This window comes from Mustela putorius, unplaced genomic scaffold (assembly GCF_011764305.1).
Source record: "Mustela putorius furo isolate JIRA1106 unplaced genomic scaffold, ASM1176430v1.1 tig00000508_pilon_pilon_pilon, whole genome shotgun sequence".
Classification (NCBI taxonomy): Eukaryota; Metazoa; Chordata; class Mammalia; order Carnivora; family Mustelidae; genus Mustela; species Mustela putorius.
In genome coordinates, this window is record NW_025421402.1 from 12,691,209 (window position 1) to 12,704,639 (window position 13,431).

At 35.4% G+C, this 13,431-nt stretch overlaps 1 pseudogene; it reads right to left on the minus strand.

Annotated features, from left to right (window-relative positions):
* Window positions 1-1,505: 1,505 nt before the first annotated feature.
* On the minus strand, window positions 1,506-12,553 carry LOC101693924 (annotated as a pseudogene).
* Window positions 12,554-13,431: the final 878 nt, after the last annotated feature.

The following is a 13,431-nucleotide window of genomic DNA, read 5'->3' on the forward strand; positions in this document are numbered from 1 at the left end:
AGATAATCGAGGAATGATTTTCTGAAAAGATTTCATCAGAGTAGGGACCTGAACCATTAGCAGGACTAGCCATTTTAATTCACTATATTGATATACTATATGCGCAAAACTCACTTATATTCATCCTGCCATGTAGCCCACAAAACGATTTTGTTAGGTAAATATTATTTTACAATGGAGGAAATGATGCTCAAAGAAATTAAATGTTATTCACAAGACCATGCCCCTATAAAAAGGCAGAGTCAGTATGTGAATGCGAGTTTAACTGATAGTAAGATCTGCAGTTTACACATGGCTGTATTTTCGATGGTCCCATTTTTTCTGTGTCTTTCTTTGATAAATATGTTGATTTCCAAGTTTCTTTCATTCTAAGAGTATAAATTTACACCCAGAAAATGGATCCCCATTTTCCATGCCCACTTCTGGTCAAGAGGTAAATCAACTCTATAAGCATAAGTTTACATCTACAATGAGGTATGTTTTGTAGGTGTGAAATTGACCCCATTGGTGGAAGTTCAATGAAGGAACCCCTGACTCATGATGCTCAGTCCCACCCCAGAAATTTAGGATTCATACCAAGGGAGAGAAAGATAAAAAATAATCTTTACTTGCCTAAAACTGGGTGGCTTTATTTATTTATTTATTTGTGTCATTATTTGTTTTATTTTTTAAAAAGATTTTATTTATTTATTTTTTTAGAAGGAGAGAGAGTGAGTGAGCACACAAGCAAGGGTAGCAGCAGGCAGAGAAGTAGGCTCCCTGCTGAGCAAGGAGTCCAATATGGGACTCAGTCCCAAGACTCTGGGATCATGACCTAAGCTGAAGACAAATGCTTAACCTAGTGAGCCACTCAAGCGTCCCTTCTTTGTTTTCATCATGTGCACTAATAGGGAACACAGCTGTGCTAGAAAAGATGAATGCAGACAACTCAGAAAATTTAGAAATGAAAAACCAAAGAAAACTCACATAGTCTGTGTTTTGGATAGCTCTCCTTGTTTGGTTTACCGTCTTTCCTAAGGCTCAGCTGCATTTCTGTCCTGATACCAAACATCCCTCTGTACTTCAAAAAATACCCTCTTTTCCTTAAGCTAGCTCAAGTTATTTTCTCTTCTATTACTTGAAATCTAAAATGCTGTAGCTAAATGTACTTTTTTTTTTTTGTCTTAGTTGGGCAATTAACTCATTTTTATTGTAGAAAGAAACAAATACACCAGTAAAATGATTATTTCACTCAATCCTGCCATGCATAGTTAACTAGTTCCCATTAAGCATGTATCTTTCCAAATTTCTGTGGACACACACACGCATAAGCACTTTTATGAAGATATGAACATACTATGAATATTTTGGTGTCCGTTTAAAAATTTACTTACTTGCTTGTCACTGGACATTTTGTCTCGCTAATATTTATACATTGTAAACTCACCTTAAACAATATCTTTGTACCTTTGTCTCTGGTATAATTATTTCCTTAGGATAAAGTTCTAGAAATGGAATTTCAAGGTCTAAGATGTGATCAGCATTTGTAAGGCATCACCACGTTGTCTTGAGGGTGTATTTGTTGTATCTTTCTTCCAAACAAATTCCTCTGTGTTGCCAATCCCCAGTCTACGGCTTTCAGCACAGGTGAACACAACCAGGACACCACGACTGACACTCTTGCCCAGCCTGTCGGCCTTTAGGGAGTTGAACAGCTGAGGCATGACCTGGAATTCAGATATTTTCTTGTCACCACAGAAAATATGCAATAGCCTCTCCTTGAGGGATATTTTCACCAGAGATCCAGATGGGTGCGGTCCCTTTGCCATATCTGAGAAACTGTTCCGGCTTAAGGGCTATTCTAAACTTCTGGAAAATTCATCTTCTTTGGATTCATGTTTTGCCATGGAATCCCATTCTCCGTCGGGGGCTTTCACTCATGCTCCCCATAATTTCTGATTCATTTTCTATTTTGACAACTTCAGGTGTAAACTCATCTTTGGTTTCTACTACAGTTTCAAATTCTGGGTAAAGGAAGTTGTGGTCTGGAATTGTTCTGCCCCATTAATATGGTTGTGAACAAACCTGCTGATGCTCAAATCTCTAGTCTAGAGCCTAATGCTCCTTACTGAAGTGACGTGCCGTGCGGAATCTGGAGCAGGTTTTCGGGGCCTCAACAGCCACAAGCCCCACAGAAATGAGCACCGGACCTGAGCTGGAGGCACAGAGACTCCCCTGACTCTGGCAGAGGGTGCTCAGCAGATGGCTTCTAGGGATAAAAGTCGTTTTTCCTGAGTAGCTGATCTCTAAAAGACACAGGACAGCGCCCAGCCCCAGAAGAGTTAATGCAGGGGCTACATGTCCTTAATTATAAAATAGTGGGATTAAAAAGGGGTAGTGGCCAGAAATGTACTCTAAGGAAATGTTTCAGGCTGCCTTTTACTTAAAAAAAATCTGTAATAATGAGAAGAAAGGAAGAAGTTGGAATTTGTTGGCAAGTCATATATTTAAACTGTCACATCGGGGAGCCTGCTTCTCCCTGTCCCTCTGCTTCAGCTGTTCCTGCTTGTGTGTGTTCTCTCTCTGTCGAATAAATAAATAAATCTTAAAAAAAAAAAAAAAAAAGCAAAAGAAAGCTGTCACAGGATACGACCAATAGAATCAAGTATTTTCTCAAGAACCCGGAGAGTCCTTTGCCCAGATTCTCTCTACCAGTTATTTTTACCCAGCATATGCAGTTTAAATAATATGAAATTTAGGCTGTTTACTTGGCAAGAATTTTTGATAATGAAATTTTCGCCTTTTGAATGCAGAATGGGAGGCTGTGAGTGACAAGGCAAGGGGAATACATTTTCACTTAATACGGTGTTTCGCTAGGGAATTCAGTTTACTGATTGGAATGTAAGTGACTAAAAGCTATTTTCCGGATTAATAATTTTAACAAATATTTATCTGATTTCAAGAACCATTTAATGTTTGGGCAAGCTGGCCTGTACCACAGGAGAGCCATTAGGTTAGAGCTTTAAATTGTAGTAGTTCATTGAAGAACACGAACTGAGACATGTGTGAATGAAAAAACAAAAACAAAAACAAAAACAACAGTGTTAGGAGCTAATAAGAGCTGGCAGTGGCAAAGTGATCTTAGTGCTCAAATATATGATTACCAGATGCCAAAGGAAATGGTAATGACCTGGCTACAGTACTTTTGAGAACATTAAAAAACAAATCAACAAGCAAGCAAACTAATAATGTCTTTCTTGAAGTCTATAGTGAAATACTAACAGTTAAAATGTGCAGTAGACTTAGGCAGTTTTCTCTTAATTTCATATATTTTCAACAAACCAAATTATTGCTCAAGTTCTGACACATAATGCATTGTAATCCAAGGATTATGGATTTCATTCCAGGGTTTAATGCAATTTTTTTCTTTTTCATTTTCCATCTGTAAGAGATATGCTGTACTTTTGTAATATTGTGACTTCATCAAAAGAGAATTAAGTCATTTTTTTCTGTTTTAATGTTTATTAAATAGCTGTAATTAAGTATTACAATGCTGGATTTTTTTTTTTCCCCCAACAAAAGTAAGAGATAAACCAATGACAACATTGTGGGATGTGTTAGTTTTATGATATGTTAAGAAATGAATTTATGTTCCTAATTTTAAAACATTCGAGCCTACATTATTATGCTCATTATGTTCTGATTACATTTTGTCATTTATTAGTATGCTCTGCATGCCTTCTGTGTGATAATCTATTATTATGTTGATTGTTATTATATTTAAACAACTTTTATAAAATGGATCCTGGTGCTTTTTATATTAAAAATATTCATATTCTTAATTACTCAATGCTAAGTTAATTGAGACATTTTACTGTTTGCTATATTAGAATTAAATTAAATTTAGCTTCTAGGTGGCTAAAAGATGCCTACCACTTCGTTGCTCGACCTGCTATGCTTTCCTCTTTTGCCAAACCGAATACCAAGCAATGGTGCCCTGAAGAAAGGATGCTACCCAGTCATGTGAAACACTGAATAATTCTATAAACTATAAATACGTGATTTAAAAGTGATCTCTTTCTTCCTAAAAACATAGGTAATTAAGAACATTCAAATGACATTTAGTTGTGGGCATATGTATAGTCTAGCTGATTATGAACTTGGAATTTTTTTTTTTTTTTTTTTTTTTTTAAAGAACTCAACAGCCTGTCTCATTCCCAAATTGTTATTTCTGGTATCATTGATTCCTGTTAAGTTCCCCTAATGCCAGAGATTCTTTTTTTTACAAATATAAATGGGAGATGATACACAGTAGGATAAGGAATGTAGCCCCCATAGATCTTTAGTATAATTTACTTCTGTTTATTCCATAAACTGCAAACCAAAGCAGAGACAGAACTCTCGGAGAATGGGACTGAAGACAGGTGACTTTTGGTGAGAAGTAGAGAAAGGAGAATTTAGATGATAGGACTAGAGACCTGTGAATGCTTGCCTACCTAGAGCTATGTGGTTTCTGGGGCAGGGTGGAAGGCTTCTACCTGGGTCTAAGAGTCCCCTTAGCTATGGGACAAATTTATCCCATTATGTCTCACCAAATATTATGTTGTTCTTTGTTATAATGTCTTATTAAGATACATTTGAGAACAACAAGGATGTTAAGTACCTTTGGTCACAGAGTTTCTAATGAAGGTGAGAAATAAGTTGATAACAATATTTTGAATATCTTTAATTCACCTGAGGCATGATTAAGTTGATTTTTATATAGAAGACTTACCTTTTTTTTTTTTTTTCCATTTTTTCTTCTCTTTTCTTGTAATGTTCCAGAAACATAAAGCAATGTATTAGGATTACAGAATTCCCTTCAGGAGACTGATTTCAAACTTTGGGTACAAAGTTATTATTTTCAAATACTTCTTTGGTCTTCCTTTCTTTTTTCTCTTGAATCTTTCTTTTAAATTCATGATTCAGGCTTAATTTAAGCCTGAGTTAATTAAAATCTCTGGGCTGGAACTGAATCATGAATCCAAAAGTGTATACACACACACACACACACACACACACACACACACACACACATATATATATATATACCAAAAATAACAAACTGGGGTTATGGCATATCAAGTAACAATACTGGAGAGAGACAAGTAAATATGCAAGTATAATATAAAAATTGTACTTGTGACAAAAATCAAATTAAGATTACACAAAATACTTGAGTTTGATTATACAGCCTGGATTTGGCAGACTGCTAATGTGGAAGACAGATTGCTAATCTTGAAGGAAAAAAAAACATCAGCTGATATTAAAATATATGGAATTGGATAAACCTTAATAATGCATGAGAATATGCCTTACAAGCCTAGGGAATAGTTTCTGCAAAAGTATGAATACCCGAAAATACATTAGTAAACTGGAAAGAAAACTGCTTTTCTGACATTGACAAGAAATGCATTGGTGAGATGGGTGCAAAAGTGTCACAGTGCCTGATAGGCACTGAAGGATAGAAATTTTAATTTTCCTGAGATTTGGAGAAACCAAAGATCTATTTTAAACAAAATTGTATAATGACCGAATCTGCATTTTAGATCAGTCTACTGAACAGACAGACTTTAGATTAGAATGGTGTGTTTTCTAAGGCAAAAAGATAAACTGCCAGGGAAACACTACTCGCAGAGTGATGCAAAGTACTATAATTTTTGCTTAAACATTATGTATAAAAAGCACTCTTAAAGCAAGTGTACCTTTACTCTATATTAACATTAATCCCATTTCCTAAAGAGGCTATTTAAATTCACAGCAATCCCCCCCACCCCGCCAAGCTGGTATGTATGCAAATGCAGCCTAAAGTCTACTAATTGCTAACTTCTACTAATAATTGCTTTTGCTCCTAATACTCATAAATGGCTTCAATATGCTATATATTAATTATCTTGCTTTGGAGAGTAAATTTTATACCAGTGCTTCTGTGCCCCCCCCAAAAAAGCCTCTTTTCAATATCCATAGTACCATTCGAGTTTTACCACAAATATACAATCATGATCTGTTTTAAAAAATGAAAACAGTAAGTTTTCCCTTCTCATTCTAAGGGGAATCTTCTATATCCTGAGTCCTTTTCCCTTGTTACAGGTTTCAGAACCATAATGTTAGCCTACAGTAAATTTTGGGGTAAAAGTGTTACCTTTTAAACAGAAAACCAGCTTCTTCAAATAATTGACATTGAACTAGAGGTGACTTAATTGAAAGAAAAAACATCGGCCAGAGAACTTGATGATGTTAGGCAATTCATATTACGAAAAATGTTTTAAAAAAAGAAAGTTTATTTAATATTGAAGAGTAAATTGGGAAATTAACATAATAGGAAACCAATGTGATCATAGAGATCATGAAGATTATAATGTGATCTCATCATTGAGTGAAAAGCGTAGATGAAAAAATAAATGTATTATGGAGGGCATCATATTAAGCCAGGCTTTGAAGCAAAAGTCAGGGGGTTTTAAATTTCAATTTAAAGAAGTTTGGGAATAGGATCCAAGTATATAGAGCAATAGATGTAAAGGTATAAGAGAGGTGTGCCTGGATGGCTCAGTCATTTAAGTACCCAAGTCTTCCTTTTGGCTCAAGTCATGATCTCAAGAGTCATGATCTCAGGGTCATGATTTCGGGGTCATGAGGTTGAGCCCTCTGTCAGGCTCTATGCTCAGCATGGAGTCCAACTGATATTTTCTCTCTCTCTGCCCCTTTCCTACCCTTCCCCTGCCCCTGGCTCTTGGGCTCTTTCTCCCAATATAAATAAAATCTTAAAAAAAAAAATTATTTAAAAAAAGCATGGGGGAGGGGGAAGACTGTGGTGTTTGAGGAACAGGGAACATGTGAAACATCAGGTTCAAGATAGCTAGGAAAGAAGCTTTAATTTTAAAATAATGAATGAGAAATAACTTATAAAACTTCTCTCTTCTTTCTCTCCTGCCATTTCATATCCCAGTTTTCTTTGTTATTATTATTCTATGTTCCCATAGAGATATATAGAAATATAGATATAGATAATATACTATCCATATCTATATGTTATATGTATACTAAACATACCTATACATAGATTTGCAGGTACATGACTATAATGTAAATATATGGTATATTTATTATCATTGTTTTTCCAGTAGAATATAAGCTCACTAAGGACAAGGAATTCTTTGTAGTTTGTTTTACCACTCTATACCCATGAAATAGAAGGATACCTGATAGATAGATAGAGGGTGCCCAATAAATTTTTGATGAATAATTTAACGAAGAAACAAAATGAATGTTTGAATGCAGTCAGGTGCAGTTTTTGGTACATTTAGACAACAGAGAACCAGCTAGTGTATTTTCTCCAAGTGAATCTCTGTGGCAGTTTTTAAATTGTCCCTCCATCAGTTGCATAGAAATTAACATAATTACTAAATCCAGATTATTTTCTTTGAAACTAGTAGCATTCTTTTCCTGTGCTAATGGCCTGTCTTAGCTTTTAAGCATCTCTTATCACTTTCTTTTTTCTGCTAATCTATTTGGTCCTGTGTACTTTCCTTTGTCTGACTCATATGACACTAACATTAAGGTTACAATAGTCCTAAACAATCAACGGTATGAAAAAAATCTAGGGCCGCTAAAACTCGTTGACCTGTCTACTTTGTTTACAGTGTACACTTAGTGCCCAGCTCAGGTAAGAGGATGTGCTCAATGCGTGCATATGAACGAAAGTGTGAACAATGAGCCCCATTATAATATTACTGTGAGCTAAAGAAAAGATTTAATGAAACCTTATAGAAAACCACAGATAAAATGATCACATTTGGCTTTCCTTGGAAGGATATTTTAATTTCTTCATTATAAATATATTATTCAGTATTCAAAATTGTCTAATTTTTAAAGAATTATGTAAAGGTTTGGGTGGGGACATTATTCAGAAAATTTTATTTTAAGATATACTTTCACAAATATCAAGTGATCAAAAATATAAGGTGATAGAGTGCTTATTAAATGAGATGATTAGATGATTTCCAAAGAATTTTTTTTCAACCATACTGGAATAGGTTTTTAGAAGAAAATAAATACTTTCTTTAGAGGCCTCACAGCATAGTTTTATCTTTATAATACTTTATAATACTTATCTTTATAATACTAGAGTTTGGGGTTCTTTTAGTTGTTAGCAGAAATATACCCCTTTTACATTATTACATTTAGAACTACTTTGGAGTTATCTAGAAACTTTGATGTGGACCTCCTTGAAAAATGTGAGATACAGCTCTTTTAAAAAGATGCTGTGGCCATCAAGCATTTATCTCAAGCTACAAAGACCCATTCATTGTTAGGCTAATTATTAGTGTTGAAGAATTGTATTCAAATTCCCCATTAGTGCTTCTTTATGACTTTAAAAAATACTTGTTTAAAACAGCAACCAAAACTCTTAGATGTGATACCATAACACAGGAATAAACACAAAATCTGGATAAAATATTTTTGCCTCTGTTGTTCATATTTCCCTAAGGTGACCTTTATATGTAAAAAAAATAATAATAATACTTTGGGGTGATATCATTTCTAGTTAATGTATCTTTTCCCAAAAGTACTTTAGATTTCAAAATAAGGTATATGAGGGACTTTAATATCACCAGCTTTGTAATATTTAAATATAAGCGGATTTCCTGCTTTCCGAGGAAGATTTGGAGGACAAAACACCCCCTGCCTCCTACTTGGACATTTGCTCTCATTTGGGTTGATCATCCCAGGCCACTCTTATGCCTGATCGTGGTAAGCATTCAGTAAATGTCTTCTTTACTCAGTAACCATTTCAAGGATATATGCAGTTCACAAATATGTATGCATTTCTATTTGTATTTATATACATACACTTAAAATGTCATTGGGAAAAACTGACTTGGTAAGTGTGTCCTGCATACATCATCTCTATTTCCAAATTTCTATGATTATTTTGAGGCATAAAATATACCTGGTCATAACCTGAGGGAAACGCAGACAGTGCCTGCCCCCTCACTATGGGACATTTTTCCCTTAGATGACAGGCAGATCTGTCACAGGACAAGATGATTTATCTCCTCTGATTTCATCCTGTAAAGACGCCCTATACAAGGTGAAGTGATAATTTTCCTCAGAGTTAACATGTCCAATGTCTCATTTTTCATTCCAGTCCTTGTGAAATGACATCGAACACTAAATTGGGAACTAATTTTGGTTGTGAGCTTTGGCTCCCTGCCCACTTCTCTGGAAAAACAAGCAAATTATCTGTACTTTTTAGTTATAGAAGTTATATGATACTTGGAGCTGACTGATTGGTACAAGGATTTTTCTTTTTTCCTTTTAACCTACATTGGAAAAACAAAAGCAAAAAAAAAATGACAGAAAATTTTGCAAATGATATATTTTTTGCCAGAAAATTAATCAAAAAGAAATATGCAAAGTGTACTTGTGGACAAAAATAGGATGACTTTGAAGGACTTATGATGAAGAAGTAAGGTTGGCAGTATATTTGACTATGGCATTAAAATAGTCAATTAATTCAGTATGATTTTTGGGAAAAAAAAGTCACAATTATTTGGGAGTAAAAATTCAACCAGCCAACATGGTATTTTCATTCAGCAAGAAAACTTGTTTGTAAATACTTGTCTAAAGATGGAACACAATTTTGGAATTTACTTTCTGAATGCATTTATTTTAGAACATAAATAGGGTAGTTGATTGCAAAGTGTGTTTGTTTAGGCAAAGGTTTGTGTGATAAACTAAATTTTAGCCTGCATTTAGACTGCAGAATTATATATTTTTTCCTGAATGAATAAAACTGATTATGGGTTATAATTTATTGGGTAAGCGTATTAACAGTGAGATGCTTCGAAACAAGGAAGTTACATGACATGAAAAAGCCATATAAGGATAGAAAAAGAATAGAGAAATTTCGTGTGTGTATATGTGCGTGTGTGTTAAGATTTTATTTATTTATTTGACAGAGAAGGATACAGTGAGAGAGGGAACACGAGCTGGGGGAGTGGGAGAGGGAGAAGCAGGCTTCCTGCTGAGCAGGGCACCCAATGTGGAGCTCAGTCCCAGGACTCTGGGATCATGACCTGAGATGAAGACAGACACTTAATGACTGAACCACCCAGGAACCAGCAGAAATTTTGTGTTTTTTAAAGTATGATTATTTTATAGGATGGACAAGCTAAACGATATGAGTATTAGTGAGATTGAATATAAGTTAAGAAAGTAAGTGGTATCTGAGAATTGGGAAATCATTTCCGTGAGCCCTGGCATTATGAAGGTCATAATCTAAATAATTTAAATAATGTTAAAAGTGAATGTAGAAAAGAATAGAGGAATAGCTAGTGTTTACTGAAAGCTTGCTTTTTCCAGGTACCTGGTGAAATGCTTCATGTGGATTATTTCATTTATTCTTTACAATACCACCACCTGTAAGGATCATTAATTGCATCATTTTATGGTTCATTTTATGGTTGGGGAAAATAAGATATAACAAGGAAAATCAATATTCTTATAATTTCCTACTTAGTAGAATCCAAGCCTGCATTTTTTTTTTTTTTTTTTGAAATTTAAACAAATACGAAGCAAGCTAAGGTGCATTTTTTTTAACCTAAAGCATCATTTTTTAACTTTAAACTAATAAAAAGCAAAGTAAAATAAGTGCTTACATGCTTCTAGCAGCACAGAAGAGAATGGTGAGGCATCTACCGAGCAATAGGAATAAGAGACATCATGTCAGTTGAGAGTCAAAGAAGGGGTAACATTTCCAACTGCAGTACAGAAAGGGAAAATTACTTCAACAGATAAAAGTTTAGCAGCAAAGGCAAGTAAAGACAAAATGTCCTCTTCATTGTAATTAGCAAGTTTTCTAGACTGTCAGGAGCCTATGGAATTTAAAAAAGACAAGCCTAGAAAAAGTATTAGTCACATCTTTGACTTAAAATTTTATGCCCAGGGGCACCTGGGTGGCTCAGTGAGTTAAAGCCTCTGTCTTCGGCTCAGGTCATGATCTTAGGGTCCTGGGATCGAGCCCCGCATCGGGCTCTCTACTCAGCAGGGAGCCTGCCTCCCCCTCTTCTCTGCCTGCCTCTTTGCCTACTTGTGATCTATCAAATAAATAAATAAATAAAATCTTTAAAAAGAAATTCCATGCCCAAACTATGCTATAAAAATAAAAAGAACGCTGGGCAAGTATTCCTGTTTGTTTCAGAGATGGCATTCCAAAATAGTGGGAAAACAAGCAATTATTTTTTTCAAATTTCTGGAAAATTGGTTATTGACAGAAAATAATTAATTCATATGTTTACCTTACATCATTTAATTAAGTTAAATGTGAATAAAAGAGTTAGATATGATTGGTCTAGAGTTCTTCAATCTATTGACCTTTCTTTCCTGTTTGTTTTTTCCCCCCTTCCTTAAGAAGATGATTGGAGTAGGCTGAATATTGGCCCCAAAAGATATCCAGGTCCTAATTCCTGGAACTGCTGGGGCCCAGCCCTGGCAGGTCCAGGTGTCCCTCAAGGAGGAGTGGTGTCGGCGAGATGAACAGCAGAGCCACACAGCAAGTTCTGGGCAGTAGTCAGGCATCTCCATTGGATTATCGAGTTTCTTATAAAGGCATTTTAATAGGGGCAGGGGGTTCACATTCATGCAAAGGACATTAAAGAACTCAGCACTCATCAAATAATTTCTCTTTGTTTAGCACGTATTATTTTAGTTAAGCTATAAGGGTACAGACTGGCGCCAGGAATGGGGGACAGGGTCTTGCTTCTTGAGTAATCATGTTCCTCAGAAAGCCATGGGATGTAGCACAAATATGTGCTGTTTTGTAACTTGTTCTGGGGTCTTCAGGAAAAGAAGATATAGGTTAATGGAAAACGAGAAGCTATTGGGATGAACTAGATAATAAAGAACTGTAGGAAGAAAAGGTATAGGTTAATGGAAAACGAGGAACTTTAGGGATAATCTAGATAATAAAGAACTGTAGGAAAACAAGAGATAAGTTAATGGAAAACCAGAAGCTATCTGAAGACACTAAGTATATGGGAGAGCAGTAGGAATGAGAAGGCGTTACCTTTGCAGGAGGCAGGGTGTATTTTAACAGCTCGGCTTGTGAAAGCCATGGACAAACATCAACCTAGGGAGGAAACCGTCTATTGTGGGACATATTTAAAGTTCTCTATAGTCCTAGGTACAGAATAATTTACCTCCTTGGGGTTGCTCCGGCCCACAAGCCTGAGAAATGTTCGCAGCAGATTAGCAAGGGACTCTTTGTTTAAGAGAGATACGGGATCAGAGGAAAAGGCAAGAGAGTAACAGACCATGCTTATCTGCGGGGCTATCTGTCTTCCTGGTAGTTGCCTGCAGGGTGATCCCGCCCTCCGCAGGGTTCGTCCTGCATTAGTTCAAACCTTAACCTAGTGAGGCAATACCCTCGATCAGGTCCCATGGCTCCCAACATGGAACCTATGAGTGTGATCTTCTGTAGTGTTAGGACATTGTGGATGTGATTAACTGAAGGGTCTCGATATGGTTGGACCATTGGGATGATCAGGGTGTGCCCTATGTAATCACAAGTGTCCTTATAAAATGGTTATAGAGGGAATTTTGGAGGGAAATGAGAAAGAAGTCCACGTAACCATGGAAGCAGGGGAGAAAAGGTCATACCATATGTGGCCATGAGCCAAGAAACAAGAACAACAACCAGAAGCTGAAAAAGGCAAACAACTGGGTTCTTTCCTAGAGCCTCCAGAGAGAGTGTGATGAAACCTATCATGGAGTGTGGTGAAACCTATCATGGACTTCCAGCCTTAAAACCATAAAATAATAAATCTATATAGTTTTAAGCCACAAAATGCATGATACTTTATTATAGCAGCCAGAAGAAATTAATGCAAAGATGTTCATAGAAGTCTTCATCATATTATTATAAATTTACATGTTTATGAAACAATAAATTGTGAATTATGAAAAATAGTACAATATAGGTGGCTTAATTTTTCTGATTGAAGAATAGATAAAACCTAAAAATATATAAAATTAATCAGTGCAACTACTCAATAAATTTGTCTGTGTAAAAAATTGAATATGTATACCTTTTTAAAAGCATAAAAATTGTGTGTAAACAAGCCAATATTGCAACAAACATTTCATAAAATAACTTATGTAATACATGGAGCATTTCTCTAAATTAAGGGGAAAAAAAACTATCAACAGAAAACCTTGAAAACTCTCTGAGCATGGAGTTCATAATTCAAGGCATGTGCATGATTATTAAACAAATGAGTTCACTCTGCTGATTAGAGAACAATAAATTAAAAAACAAGTGAAAATATTTTTAATTCTAATAAAATGGTATACATTTAAACACCTTATTTCAACGATTTATTCATAAAAATCTCAGCAAATTTATGCTAGAAT